Source organism: Lygodium microphyllum, chromosome 8, assembly GCF_053477565.2.
Source record: "Lygodium microphyllum isolate KBCC chromosome 8, Lygodium_microphyllum_v1.1.10, whole genome shotgun sequence".
NCBI lineage: Eukaryota > Viridiplantae > Streptophyta > Polypodiopsida > Schizaeales > Lygodiaceae > Lygodium > Lygodium microphyllum.
The window spans coordinates 156,321,491-156,337,290 of NC_141142.1; the positions used below are offsets into that span (position 1 = coordinate 156,321,491).

Consider the following 15,800-nt stretch of genomic DNA (forward strand, 5'->3'; position numbering starts at 1 on the left):
ATTTTGGGTTATCATTCCTCCTCTTCCAATCTTGTGAGCATCCTCGTGAACACTTTGGAAAGACACTTTGCCTTGGAATAAGCACCTTATGTTGATGAAGAATTTGCATCTCTTTACTTCACTTCACTTCAAAATGGACCACCTCAATCGGTACCCATCCAAAAACACCATACTTCTTCACACTTCCACTTCAAATCTCATCTCTAACTTTTTCTTCACACCAACATTTGTAAAACCTTCCACTTCCACTTTAAGAAAAACACTAGGCAAAACATCATCCAAAGGAACACAAATCTGCCCACAATCTCTTGCAAAGAATTAGAAAAGAGAACCACCTTCATCTTGAGCACATTGTAGACCGATCCATGGAAAGTACCATGGAACTTTAACCCACAAAAGAATCTTCCTTTAAGTGCACCCTCACAAAATATTTGCCAATGAAGAGCTCCACCCGGTTGATGTATTTGTGTGTTTGGTATAAAAGGAAAGAAGTGTGGTTTTATTTATAAAAGGAAAATAACTATTCTAGTATGATTCTTGTGTAAGGGAGTAAGGCTCTTAGTTAAGAAGAGCATGTGAATAGACTTTAAAGAGATTTGTTTTTTTTTTTCCTTCTTCATTGTAAGGGATGAGAGATATGAGAAAGTTGTGGCTATTGTTGTCTCTGTGGGATATGGGGGATGAGAGGAAGACGGCAGAATAAGAAAGAACCATGGCACAAGGTGGCTTGAGAGAAACAGCTAGTTTATCTACTTCTTCTTCATCAATAGCCACCCTCAAGATCCTGTACCGAGGGCATGAGACTTTTTGGGTGTGCCCAACATGAGTGCCAACAGCACTGCAACCTCGAGCCTGCTCGCTGCAGACAACATAAACAAGGTCGGCCTCGGCTATGGCATCGCCATCGCGGTCGGCATCCTGGTCCTTATCTCCACCATCATGCTAGCCTCCTATGTCTATGTCAGGCTCCACGGCAGGGGCATCCAGCAGCAGTCCAGCAGGAGCATCGGCACTGGAGGTAGCGATGGAGCAGGCGTTGGCCGCACCACCATCCAGTGCGTCTTGATGGATGACAGGGCCAACCCCGCTGAATGGTCTATTTGACGGCCTCGATCAGGCCACCTTGGAGACGTACCCGAAGATTGTGTACAGTGAGAAGCAGGCCCTTCCTCCTCCACAGGACACATCCTGCTCCATCTGCTTGGCAGATTACAAGGATCGTGAAATCCTGCAGCTTTTGCCTGATTGCCGCCATGTCTTCCATGCTATGTGCATCGACGCGTGGCTCAGGCTTCATGCCTCTTGTCCCATGTGCAGGTCATCCCCTCTCCCCACCCCTCAAACCACTCCCATCTCGACACCACTCTCGGAGCTTATCCCCCTGTGTCTGCATCCATTACAAGTGCCTAGAGATTTGCACTGGATGCAATGCTACTTATAAATACGCCATTCTTCATCAAATCTCATGTTGATAACAGTGTGTAGAAACTGCTTGAATGGTGGATGACACAAACAACATAGAGTTTCAGAGGTCTCCATCTTCATCAAGCCTTCAACTTCTCATCTCTCTCCACACAGCAAGCTGCAATACACTTTTCTCATTTCCTTCTTGCAAAGCTTGAGAGCATCCATGAGTAGACCCTTGGCAGGATCACCAAAAATGAACAGCCCAAGGATAGCACCTAATCTACCAAGAGAGCAGGCCTCATGGTGGCATCTACAATGCCCGTTCCCTCAAAAACCTGCAAGAAACACCCTTCCTCTCAACAAGAAACCATGCTCACACACAAGATTTGGGCACACAAGAGATAAGACCATCATCTTCATCCTCACTCTCTCCTTCCATGGAAGAGATAAAGCAAGAAAGCACAAGAAAGGAAAGAGAGCAAGAGTTATGCCAATGCAAGAGAGAAAAGAAGATTCATGCAAGTAGCTAGATAAAGGAGAGGAAGAGAAGTTGTAACTCCCCAAACCACCTTTTCCCACAAATTGCATGGCTCTTCATTTCCACCTTTTCATATTCCTTTAAGGGTTTGTTTTACATAAGCATTCTTAGACCTTAGAAAGGAGGTCTATGAACATTGAAACATTAAAACCTTTCAACTTTTGCAATCACACATACTACTTCTCATGCTCATGGCTTTACAATGTGGACCCAATAAAATACCATGGCAAATTACAAAGAATATTATCAATGATAGCTGCTTGAATTTTCTTTTTGCCGATGTAGACCACATTTTGTGCCTTTTTCTTGCATAAATTTTGGGTTATCATGGGGTAATAGGGGTGGACTTGCAATGACAAATCTTATACAGCTTTGTGAGTTCTTGAATGACCTTATTAATGAAATGAGTGCGTCTGTCACTTACCAGCTCTAACGGAATGCCAAAATGGCTGATGATATTCTCGTACACAAACAAGGCCATGCTATTACCATCGTCCCACTTCAGAGCTTTAGCTTCACATCACTTTGTTACATAGTCTACATACCAAGATGTATCTATTCTCCTTCCTTCTAGTTGATGGATCAATGGGGCCCATGAAATCAATCCCCTCACTTCTTGAATGCCTTTAGGAAAAGAATGGGTTACAAGGGCATGGCAATTGATTTGGTAGGCTTTCCCATTCACTGACAAGGATCACATTGTTTACAGTAATCATAAGCATCCTTATGGAGGGTTGCCCACCAATATCCTGCAAGTAAGGCCTTTTTGGCTATCGCTTCTCTTGCAAAGTGTCCACCACATGGCTCGTCATGGCATGCTTTCAATACTATGCCGATTTCTTCTCCTGTAACACATCTTTGCAAGACTTCGTCCTTGCCTTTCTTGTACAGAGTGCCATGTAACAGGGTGTAGGGGGATGATTCCAACAAAATCCTCTTCTTCTCACCACTCAATATGCCAAGGGGATACTATTGGGTTGCCACAAGAGGTTGGGTGTAATGAAAGCAATCAACCATGGAATGAAATCTAACTGAAATTGAAAATTAACTAAGCTACAACAAAGAATTAACAAATCTATTGCACCAAGACATCCTCATCATGTATTAATGGTTGGGGATTCAAGAATACATGACGGCCATGGCTGAGTGCTTCATAGGCTAGAAGAAGCTAGCTCCAAGAAAATGGTAAAGCCAAGATTATTGAATGATCAAAAGATGTCTTGCCTTTGGCCTCTAGTCTCTTTTATTATAACCCTCTTCCAAACTTAAGGGATGTTCACACATGTACACATAGGCTAGGGCTAAATTTACAAAGGCTGGAATTAATCCAAGGTGCAAATATTAATGTTGTATTTTTCCTTCATGACAAACCATCCCGTCTTGAAGATGGTTTTGTCCTCAAAACCAAGAAGTAATGGCCTAAATCCAAGTCAAGGATGATAGTAATCATGCCCATTAATCTTCCAAATGATAAGAAAGCACTGTCCATGAAAAGAAGACCTTTTGCATGCCAAACTGTGAGAAAACTGGCTACTGTGCAAACAAGGCTGATTCACTAAAACTGCCATAACTTTTGATATATTGGTCCAAATAAGGCGTATGAGGTGTAGAAACGAAGTATACACTCCCAAGCATCACCCCATAACATCAGAATCAAATTTTGATGAAGTCAGGACAATTTTATTGTCTACAGAAATTTCATACAGCAAGCTGTCTCTGCACAATCACTGCATCCTGCATCATATATCATCCTGTAATAACCAAGGAAAGTTACTGACATAAGTGGATGGTTGCCAAGAAGACTCTTCAATGGGCAAATTCTTCCACTTAATGAGATACTCAATGAGAGTACGATTTCTGAGAACTTTCTCTCTCTTTCCAATAATACTTTCAGGTTCATATATGATCAGTCCTGCCTCATCCAATGGTGGTAACTCTTCCAATACTTACACATCAGGCCCAACATACTTCTTCAGTTGTGAAATATGGAATACATCATGTATTCTAGTGGAAGATGGTAGCTGAAGTTTATAAGCAAGCTCTCCAATTTTGTCCAAAATCAAGTATGGCCCATAAAACCTATGAGCAAGCTTGTTGTTCCCACCCTTTAATGAAGCATAATGCGTCTTGGGCACTTTGAGAAATACCCAATCTCCAACCTTGAAGTCTAAATGTCTTCTTTTCTCATCAGCATAGACCTTCATTACGTCTTGTGCTTTCCTTATGCTGTCCTTGCATTGCTTCATGAGCAACTCCATTCTTTCCAACTCTTCCTTTGCTTGTGGGTTGATGTCTTCATGGAATAAAACTGATGGAAGTTGGACTTTATACCCATAAAGAGCTTCAAACAGAGACATCCCAATGCTCATGTGATGCGTGTTATTATAGCAAAATTCAGCAAGGTGGATCCAACGATCCCATGAAGCTTGTGTGTCATGACAATAATGCCTAAGGTACACTTCCACCCAATGATTGACTCTCTCCGTTTTCCCATCAGTCTGAGGGTGATAGGCCGTGCTAGGAGTGAGGAAAGTACCCATAGAGGAGAATAGACTTTTCCAGAAGTTGCCCATAAACTTCGAATCACGGTCTGATACTATTCTCATAGGCATACCATGTACTTTGAAAACACCTTCCATAAATTGCTCGGCGACTTGCCTTGCTGAATATTGGACTTTAGTTGGGATAAAGTGGGCTGATTTGGTCAATCTATCAACTACCACATAGATACTATTCCATCCATGACTGGTAGTAGGCAATCTCGTTATGAAATCCATGGAAATATCTGTCCATTTGCCCGTAGATATGGGTAAAGGCTGAAGTAAGCCGGCTGGTAATAGAGTGGAATCTTTATTTTGCTGACACTCTAAGCACTGAGATACATACTCTTTAACATCTTTCCATAGACCTTTCCAATAAAAGCTTTGATTAACTCTATCAAACGTCTTGAAAAGGCCCAAGTGACCAGCCATTGGCGATGAATGCATCTCTTGAAGCACCTTCAGCTTGAATTTACTGCTGGGAATCAAGTACACTTTACCCTTAAACCATAAGAGGCCATTATGCACTTTAAAATTAGGAAATTCAGCATCACACCCTTGCTGTAATTTCTGTAAAATATGGGCAGCATGCTCATCAAGCACATATTCCTCTTGAATGTCTTCAATCCAATCCTTATAAATGGTAGACACAGTAGATAGACTGCATGCCCACATTCTTGATAACGCATCAGCCACCACATTATCCTTGCTAGCCATGTATGATATTTCAAAATCATATGATTGCAAAGTGGCCAACCATCTCTTTTGCTTGGGAGAAAGATTGGGCTGCGAGAGAAAATATCTCAAGACCCTATGATCGCTTTTGACTTTGAAGTGTGTCCCATAGAGGTAGTGCTGCCATTTCTTGATTGCATGTAAGATAGCAAGGATCTCCTGCTCATAAACATGCATCTCTCTCTCTTTGTCATCAAATTTTCTACTCTAAAATGCAATGACACCATGCTCCTGTACCAAAACTGCTCCCAAACCTCTACCACTGGCATCTGCATAAATGGTAAAAGTCTTGGAGAAGTCAGGGCAAACTAGTATGGGTGCTGAAACAAGCAATTCTTTCAACTCATTAAAGCTCTTGTCAGTGATCTCATCCCAAAAGAAGGCCTCCTTTTTCAGCCGATCTGTAAGAGGAGCTGCAACATGAGCATAGTTCTTCATAAACCGTCGGTAAAAGGATGACAAACCAAGGAAACCTCTTAATGAAGTGGCATTGGTTGGTGTAGGCCATTCTTTGACGCACTGAACCTTCTTAGGATCCACTTTGATTCCATCTTCTCCCACTATATGACCCAAGTACTCCACTTCCTTTGTCATAAAAGAGCAATTAGTGGCCTTGGCAAACAGTTTGTGTATCCTCAATATGTCAAAGACCTCTTTTACATGCTGCAAATGGTCTTCTTTATTCTTGCTATAGATCAAAATGTCATCAAAGAATACCAAAATTGTTTTAAAGAGCAATGGTTGAAGTATCTTATTCATGAGAGACTGGAATGTGGCTGGAGCATTTGATAACCCAAAAGGCATAACCATAAACTGATAAAGACCCCTCTCCGTCCTGAAGGCTATTTTGAATTCATCCCCTTCCTTCATGCGTATTTGATGATATCCCGATCTCAAGTCAATTTTGGAGAACACCTTGGCATCCTTCAATTCATCTAAGAGATCATCTATTCTAGGTATTGGATACCTATTCTTGATAGTGACCTTGTTGAGATTGCGGTAATCAATGCACATTCAAAAGGAGCCATCTTTCTTCTTCACAAGAAGGACTGGAGAAGCAAAAGGTGATTGGCTTGCCTTAATGAGACCCATTTCCAAAAGCTCTTTGACTTGGCGTTCTACCTCTTCTCTTTCCACTTTGGAGAGGCGATATGGTGGTTTGTTGATGGGCTTTGTATTGGGCAGCAAGTCAATGGGATGATTCACTTCTCTTTTGGGAGGAAGAGAGGTAGGTGGCTGAAAAATATCATCATATTCTTTCAACAATTTACAAAGACATGGGTCCATATTGTTGGTAGGAGAAGAGGGCTGATCCTCTTCAATCTTGGAAAGAAAAATGGTGAACATACATGCCTTTGCATTTATCTCTTTCTTAACCTTCTTGGGGCTGATCATCTCCATTCTTTTCTTTTCATTAGCAATAAAATGTTTTGGTCTCCATCTCTCTTCTTGTCTCTTGAGTGAGCTTCTCCTTGTGCATTCTATGTGTGTTCAGCGCAGCATCTTGAGCAAGTCCCCCCACCACGCGATTCTTGACATTCTTCCAAGCCTACATGACAAAAACCCTAAACCGTCTCATGGTTCTACACTAGAGTCACCCAAAGCTCCAAAGCAAGAGAACACTAGCTCTAAACACAACACTCACATTGACAAGAAACAATGGAGAGAGGTTCTAATAGATAAGGACAAAAATCTAGAGCAAATGCCTAACCAGGAGCAACTGTCAATGCAATCGAATGTGGGGCTGAACAGAGGAGAATTGGTTGGACAGCTAGACTCTCCAAAAAGAGAGGTAGTTGAACCCTTGCAACCTAGCAAGGCTGTTCAACCTAGTGAGGCCATAGCAAAATCCCATGACGACATGCCACAGAAAGAGAATGCTAAGGCCCAACCAAGCACATCAACTACTGACCTAATTCAAGATCCTAAGTCCTTAAATGATACATCTCTAGTGCCCAAGAGAAAGAGAAGAAAACAACGAAAACAATGATAGTTGCAAGGTACTGCAGACGACAAGAAGATTGGGACCAAGAGTATTGAAGACATGATGAACAAAGCATCTAGTTCATCCATAGATAAACCCATTGCCATCTCTCCTAACAACGGTGAAATCTCAGACACATCCATGTGTTCTGATAAATCAAAGCAACAATTACTGTCAACTGTTTCTTGCGACACTCAATCCACCGATAGAGAAACTTGCATTGATCAATCAAGAGTGGATACAACACTGTCACAACAGGATGCTAAGACCACGCTAGTCACTTCCGAGGAGAACCATGACACAACTACCATAAAGCCTCAGGAGAAATATGAAAACCTCAAAGGCACAAGCAATCCTGGCATTGATCAATCTTGCTCATCTATGCCTGAGCCCCCAGCTATGCTAAAGCCTAAGAAAACCCTTAGAACTTTGCATGAGATAGCAACCAAGCAAGCCCTCATAGAACATAGAGATGTCGCAGAGTGCTTGATCGAGTGGGATACTAAACTGAAATTATTTGTACGTGTCTATGTTCATGTAGACATGGGCACATTCCCTAGGGAGCATCATGAGGAATATTTGCCTTATCCGCTAGCGGGGGAAGAGCAAGAATACCTTGACGGACATTATGACAAGCTCTTACATGAACGCATGCGACTCATCTCTGACGAGGAGGCTGATGAACTATGCTTAACCGTGACATTTAATGAAATGCTCTGCCAACCAAATTTCTTAGAGATAGAGTAACTAAAGCGAAAATCAAAGCGTAGAAGCCAATTTGAAAAATGTTGGTTTGAAAACTACGCTACAATGGCCGAACTTAGAGGCCAAATCATGACAGTCTCAGAGGAGCGACTCTCTAAATGGCGGTCCTAAAGAGACCCGACCTATGTGGCACCAACTTCATTTCGAGTTCTGGCTACAGTTTGAGGTATGGACCTAGCTGGAACTAGCCTAGAGAGCCCTTTGATTGATAAAATTCTTACTGAGGAGGAGCTACCTGTTTTTAGTAGACTCGGACAAGGCACCATGCTACTCAATGTTGCCAAATATTTATTATTGCTAAGTAGGCTACCACAGAAGCTAGATATGTGTGCCACACTTGAGTACAATCTTGAGTTCTACAATTGATTTTATCCTCATGGAGTGACATGGTTTCATGAATATGTACATAAATAAACAACGTGTTTTGTGACTGTGTAAATAATACCAAAAGAAGCAAAGGCCAACACACCCCATGAGCAATGATGGCCAAGTGCAGGTGATATGCATCAAGTCAAAACTAAGGGATTCAGGTTGGTGATGTCTTGTTTAGCTAGACATTTTCATTATGGTTGAAGCATGTGACTTGCATGTGCTCTCACGCCTTTCCAAGTGAATGCAAAATGACACAGGTCAATGTCTAGAAGTGTTTAATATCCAAGTCACCACAAGACCACCAACCCCACAAAGAACCATTATGGAGGAAGTGACAGGAATGACGAAAGCGCCACTGGATGAGAACCCAAGGACACCTCTACAGAAAGCACATATTGCAATTGAGCATGGCCAAAGCATAATCATCGATTACCTCCTCCTTCTTGGCCAAACTCTATGTTTGGGCAGGAGCCATGCTCTCAACAAGGGCAAACGTCTCTTCATCATCCAAGATTCAATTCGTAAGATGCTCTGCCCTTGTCCTACACAACTCACTCCAAGTGCTACCTCAATTGTTTGATGTCTCACATGTTACAAAGAGGTTTGCAAAATCTCAAGTGTATCTCTTCATCTCAACAATAGTTCCTCTAGCATCAAGGCTGGTGACACAATCATCTCTGTAATATCCATTCTTCATAGCCTTTGGATCCCAACATTTCTCAATCCAAATGAAAGGCTAACAGCCTCAATGTATGGCATTGATTGTATTCATTTTTTCCACAAAAAAAAAATAGAAAGAAAGAAAAGAAAAGAAAAGAAAAGGACAAAAAAAGAAAGGAAGGAAGAAAAGAAAAGAAAAGAAAAGAAAAGAAAAGAAAAGAAAAAGAAAGAAAGAAAGAAAGAAAGCACACACGATCACAGTACCGCACCTAGGGGTCTTCAAATTAGGTACGTCCAGTGATCTTGGTCGGCTGGCTCCATCCCTAATCCCCTAGCCCTTTGTACATCCCCCACAATTGTTCAGGGTACATCAAGGGCAGGACATACCTAGGGATCCCCCACAATTGTTCAGGGCACATCAAGGGCAGGACATACCTAGGGAGCTCGCCTCGCCTATGGTTTGACCTGTCACCTTGAACCACTTGCACAATTCTTTTGCACTCCATCTCAATGCCATTACAATCAACAGTGGTAAGCAAGGCATGAAAGACAATGGAAAAGTACACCATACTTTTCAAGCACTACAAGTAGCCACTAGCTACCAGAAGCTAAGACATCAAGGAGCTCAATTATGCTACATTGCCTTGACAAGACCATAATGATGTCTCAAGCAATCTTCAAGTGTACTCCCCCGTCTTCATCGACAAATTTTTCCATCAACTTAGCCCCTTGCTTCATTGATCCATTGCTATACAACGAACCAGGCCCACAGTCTTCTAACTAAGTAATACCTAAATACACACGTGTATTCACTTAATATTCGCACTATAACCTATACACAGTTTGGGTCCTCAAGTGCAGGACAATACTCGAGGCTTGCTTAGAGTTTGACTTGTCTCCCAAACTAATCAAAATATGTCTTGTGCACGATAAGAAGACTAGCACTACCCCTTAGGGAGAGACCACATGAGAGGTTTTTAAAATGCAGGTATTAAAGACTCCAACGAAAGCATCGTCAGCTCTACATCAACACTCAACTCTGAACTCTTGTCCTTTACTTCATCATGCAAGACCACCAGAGAATCATCACAAGCAGAATCCACCATGAGCATCTTGAGAACACCAACACCGGTGCCAACTATGAGTGACCATTCCCAACAAAGAGTAGCCCTATCGCCACTTACAACAATCATATCACCAACCAATTAGAATAGCAAAGTGCCACCAACGACCTTCATCTGCACCAACATTAGAATTCCTCCAAGGCAAACCAAAACAGTCCCTTCCACCCACGTCTTCGGTGCAAGCTCCGCATGCTACCTTTGATGAAGAGTGCCATGGGACTGGCACTCATCTAGGAGGGGGGTAATGTTAACCCTAACATGAAGAAAGCAAAAGGAAATAAAAAAGACGCAGGGCAAAGGCGGAAAAAAGGTAGCCCGACTAAAGAAAGAAGATGAGAAAAGGCCAAAAGTGCAAGGGAAACCTTAAAAGTCCAAGGCAAATGCAAAAGGGAAAAGGTGCATTTTAAAATACAAAGGTGCACCCTGAAATTTTGTAAAAGAGTGCCAAGCTCTCTCCTGCACAAATTGTAAAGATAGATGGGCGATGGAGAAGAAGCAAGAAGGATAGGAAGGAAATAGGAAAAGAGGACCTAGGCCAATGGCCGGTCATGTAAAAAGGGGAAGACCGCCCAAGGAGGAGTAGGGCATGTATAAAGTCCAAAAGTGGAATGAGAAGCTCATTCTTATGTGTAGCCAAAAGTGGCTCTCCTCTTCTTCTTCTCCTTCTTCTTACTTGCTTGAGCTTATGCTTGAGAGAGGGAGTGTGAGAGTGTGAGGGAGTGAGTGTGTGAGGGTGAGGGACCGGGGAGGAGAAGCTCTCCATCTTCTCCTCTCTTCTTCTCTTCTCTTCTCTCCTCTTCTCTTGCTCGCGGCTATGGAGCTTGGAGCAAGAAGCTTGAGGATGGAGCTTGCTTGAAGCTTGCACTTGGATTGTGGAGCTACCGGAGTGCGCGGAAGAGGAGGTAACTCGATCGGCATGGAGGTAAGCTCACTACACCCGTAAGGTAGGCGTTGCATGTTGGCTATGTGAGAGGTAGCCATTAGTGCTCGGCTTGGAACGCTTGAAACAATAAGCGGTCCGTGGGTCTTGGCGGTTGAGCGAAAGCTCCCACAAAGATGAATACTATGTGATATTTTTCCATTCAAAATGGTGTTTCTTTTGTGTTATCTTTGTTGGTTGATGAATTCTATGAAGAATATGAAGAGAATGATGAATTTTGTTGAAGATAAACCGTGGGAGATTGTTTCTATGATGTTGCGTGAAGATTTCTTATTAGAGCTGTTCTTTTTCTTGTTGTGGTTCTCTAAAGAATGAAACAAAAGCTTGTTGATGTTATATGATATATTTTCTTGTAGTAGAAACCCTTTTTCCTTGGTGTCTCTCTTAGGGCTCCATATTTTTGGTGTGCAAACGGGGAAGTTTGCCATCAACAAGCATCAGAAGAGGCTGAAAATGAAGGAAATGGTATTGCCAAGAAGAGAAGAACTCAATGGATGTTTGCAAAGTTCCTTCTTCCATTGAAGAATTGGATATTCTTATTGCCAAATCCACTTTCCACAAGAAGTTCATCCCACAACGACGAAAACATATTATCATCATGATGTAGGGTCTGTGTGGTAGATTATTTCCTCTTTCAATTGAAGCAACATAGACGTGCATCTTAGTGGCAAATTGTTTGGGAATAAAGTGAAGTGCAGAAACAAAGAGAATGACCATCCATGGAAGATTTAACATTCATTGAGAAGTTTCTAGACATCATCAATTGGGAGATTGTGAAGAAGCTTCAGGAGTAGTGGTCAGTGGAGGTTCACGAAAACAAAAAAGAAAAAAGTTGGAATTTTTTCATGGATGCTCAACAGTAGGACACATGGGATGCCTGGTGCACTAACAATCTCTTGTTTTTCCAATTAGCAACCCACTCGAAGTTGGTGGACAGAGTATTCTTCAAAACATGCACTATTGAAACCATCAGAAGCTAGCATTATTATGATGATGGCACAACAACAATCGTCAGAAGAATGAGTATTGATACCTTCAGAATATCTCCCTCTCTATAGTGGTTTGAAAGTTGCATTCAGAGACATAGAGAAGAAGGAAGTAGAAGAGATGTTGGCCAGAGTGTCATCTAGAGACTGAAACCCCCTCTGATTCTATTCTATTGAGTACAAATCAATTGGCTAGAGCCAACCCCTTGATAAATGACGCAATCAAGAGGCAAGCATTAAAATGAGTCCAAAGGTATATGAGAAGAGAGAAGGAAAAAATAAAGTCCGAGAATGAGCTTGCAGTAGAAGCCTCCTTTGAGGCCTTAAAATCACTCTTTACAAAAGTTCCCTTGGCAAATCAAGGCCCCCTTCCTAGTCAGATTTGTCCTTGAAATATTGATGACATGCCACACGATGCTCACCTATATATTTGTAAATTTTTATCTTTGTGCTACAAAAATGGAGCTCCCTCTCTGATGTCATCAATGATGTCATCAAAAGTGCTAAAAGAAAGCATTTTCTCTTTGTCATCAATGATATCATCCAAAAACGCTAAAAAGCAAGCATCCTCTCTTTTACCCCCTGCAAAAATATATATTGAGGGCTTGGGGATGACTAGAAAGAGGGACAAGAGCAATCTTAACAAGGATGAGATGCTGATCGCGAAGGAGGAGACTCTATTCCACGAGACAAAGAGATATCATTCCCAAACAGTTCCTCCACCAATGGCGACTCAACAATAGTGGAATCCTGCCCACTGGAATCAACAACCCCAAGTCTTAACAGGAGCTTTGAATCAGAACCAAAACAGAGGATCTCCTAGATCAATCCAACTTGTGTATGCAATAATTACATAAGCTTTCCAAAACCCTACAACAAGCACTTCAAGATGTGAAAATTTGAAGGACTACCTATCCAATTCAATGGCAAGTATCAAGAAAAAACTTATGGATGTGATTATAGAGCAACTATAGATGTTGAAGGTGAAGACCACAAATATATCCACTCCTATGGGAGGTGGGAGAGATGTGATGCGTTCTAATACATGGTACGAAAAGTGCCATCAAGTGGGACATTTAGCCATTGAATGTACTCAAAAACCAACCATTCGTGGAGCCTTCTGTTCATACTGTTTGAGGAAGAACCATACAAAGGATATTTTCTCTCTGAAAGAGATGCACAAAAGAAAAAATAAAGATAAAGATGCAAGATTCAACTTACTAAAATCCAAAATGACAATGCAGGACATTGAACATTTATCCAGAAGCAATCCATGGGACATTTATCCATGAAGTGGAAGGTAAAAGGAAATTGATGTTCTTGGATGTTGATGGTACTGAACATCACCTGAAAGTGGGTCTAAATCTTCTAGAAGAGGAACTACTAGTCATGCGAGATCTACTAAAGGAAAACTTAGACGTGTTTGCATGGTTGTATAAAGATCTAAAGGGGATTGATCCCACACTATGCCAACACCACATCGACCTAGAGCCTGATGCCAAACTTGTGAGGTAAAGATAGAGGTGTATGAATCCCAATTATTCGACTATGGTGAAGGTCAAATTATTGAATCTCCTTGAAGTTGAGTTCATTTATCCCGTGGCTAATAGTGAATGGGTTTCACCCATTGTGGTTGTACCACCCAAGAAGAATAGGAAACTTTGAATATGTGTGGACTTCGGAAGGTTGAACTCCAACATAAAGAAGAATCATTTCCCTCTCCCTTTCACAGACCAATTTTTGGACATAGTGATAGGACATGAGCTCAATTCCCTCTTGGATGGATTCAACAGATACAACCAAGTCTAAATTGCAGAAGAGGACCAATAAAAAACGATCATCACAAGAGAATGGGGAACCTATGCTTACAGAGTGATGCTTTTTGGGCTCTGTAATGTGCCTGCTACCTTCCAATGAGTGATGATGGTTGCCTTCTTGAACCATCTGCATGATTTCATTGAGGTGTATCTCGATGACTTCTGTGTCTATTATTAGAGTTTAGAAGGAAAAGAGATGGAGACAAAGGATCAGGCCCAAGGGTAGCAGACAGCTCCCTTCAGTTCATTCTCTATTCTCATCCACATCCTGTCACACACACACAAAATCAATTGTATGTACAACACACATTCAAATATCAACTGACCTAGATCTAATCATGGTTAAGTCAGTGTGACTTAACCTTATTTACTAAGGTAAACAACTGACAGAAGACAAAATGAGCTTGAGTCTCAACACTCCCCCTCAAGCTCAAGTAGGATACTTGACTCCAAGTAACTCTCTGAAATGCACAAACTTATCTTTACCTAATGACTTGGTAAAGATATCTGCAACTTGGTCTTCTGTTCTCACATGGACCAAATCAATGTCACCTGCAATCACTTTTTCCCTGATGAAGTGATAGTGTACCTCAATGTGCTTAGTCCTAGCATGATAGACAGGATTACTAGCTAGGAGTACACTACTCATGTTGTCACAATAGAGTGTGACAGGCCCGACTTCCTGCATGCCCAAATCATCAAGAAGCTTCATGAGCCATGCTGCCTCACATGCAGCTAGTGCAGCACCTCTATACTCTGCCTCAGTACTAGAGAGTGCAACTGTAGGTTGCTTCTTACTACTCCAGCTGACCATACTACTACCAAGGGAAAATGCATACCCACTAGTAGATCTCCTGTCATAGATACTTCCTGCCCAGTCAGCATTTGTATATCCTATAAGCTCCAAAGGCTTATCATGCTCATAGAATAGACCATAATCTTATGTAGCCTTTACATATCTCAAGATCCTCCTCACTGCATCCAAGTGTGGCTTCATAGGCTTCTGCATGAACTGACTAATCAGTCCAACTGAATAGCTAAGATCCGGTCTAGTAATGGTAAGGTGAATCAGGCTACCCACCATTTGTCTATACATAGTGACATTCTCAATCTCATGTCCAACATTTGCAAGTAGCTTAACATTTTGTTCCAATGGAGTGCTCAATGCTTTGCAATTCAACATACCATACTTGGTTAACATATCCTATGCATACTGCTTCTGCAACAACCAAGTACCATGAGATGTAGAGATAACCTCAATCCCAAGGAAATACTTTAGATCTCCCAAATCTTTGACCTGAAATTCAGCATGTAACATTTCCTTGATCTCTCCAATTCCTGTGACATCATCACCTGTAATGATTAAGTCATCCACATAGATAACTAATACTATATAACCAGCTCTTGTCTTCTTTATGAATAGGCTATGATCAGCCTTGCCCATAGTAAAACCAAGTTTTTGTAAGCATGCACTTATCTTAGCATTCCAAGCTCTAGGTGCTTGCTTCAGCCCATATAATGCTTTCTTCAATCTACACACATATGTAGGAAAATCTGGATGTGTATAGCCCTCGGGCTGATCCATGTATACTTCCTCAACCAAATCACCATTGAGAAAAGCATTCTTCACATCCATCTGATACATACTCCATCCTTTAGATGCTGCCAAAGCAATCACTGTCCTCACGGTTGCCATTTTACCAATAGGACTGAATGTTTCCTCATAATCAAGACCATATTGTTGTGCATACCCTTTTGCCACAAGTCTTGCCTTGTACCTTTCCAATGTGCCATCTGATTTGCATTTCACTTTGTATACCCATTTGCAACCAATAGCCATTTTTCCTTCAGGCAATTCAACCAAATCCCAAGTGTCATTTTCAGCCAATGCTGAATATTCCTCATCCATTGCCTTACACCAATGATCATCCA

At 41.6% G+C, this 15,800-nt stretch overlaps 1 pseudogene; it reads left to right on the top strand.

Moving 5' to 3' along the window:
• Positions 1-498: 498 nt before the first annotated feature.
• LOC148033037 (putative RING-H2 finger protein ATL69 pseudogene) lies at positions 499-1,942 on the top strand (annotated as a pseudogene).
• Positions 1,943-15,800: the final 13,858 nt, after the last annotated feature.